Source organism: Nanorana parkeri, unplaced genomic scaffold, assembly GCF_000935625.1.
Source record: "Nanorana parkeri isolate BGI_ZX_2015 unplaced genomic scaffold, ASM93562v1 scaffold1592, whole genome shotgun sequence".
NCBI lineage: Eukaryota > Metazoa > Chordata > Amphibia > Anura > Dicroglossidae > Nanorana > Nanorana parkeri.
The window spans coordinates 90,395-90,603 of record NW_017307860.1 but is presented as its reverse complement, the minus strand read 5'-3'; the positions used below and the strand labels follow the sequence as shown (position 1 = coordinate 90,603).

General features: G+C 62.2%; 1 protein-coding gene across 1 annotated transcript in view; it reads right to left on the bottom strand.

Annotated features, from left to right (window-relative positions):
• The window catches only part of TDRD1 (tudor domain containing 1), a 54,628-nt gene that overhangs the window by 32,337 nt on the left and 22,082 nt on the right, over window positions 1-209 (bottom strand). The window lies entirely within an intron of this gene.

The following is a 209-nucleotide window of genomic DNA, read 5'->3' as shown; positions in this document are numbered from 1 at the left end:
ACGTCACCGGACTCCCCCCCCTTCCCTTCGTTAGCCGACGGAGCCACTTGGGGACATAGACATCACCAGACTCCTCCCCCCTTCCCTTCGTTAGCCGACGGAGCCACTTTGGGACATCGACGTCATCGGACTCCTCCCCCCTTCCCTTCGTTAGCCGACGGAGCCACTTGGGGACATCGACATCACCGGACTCCTCCCCTCTTCCCTTC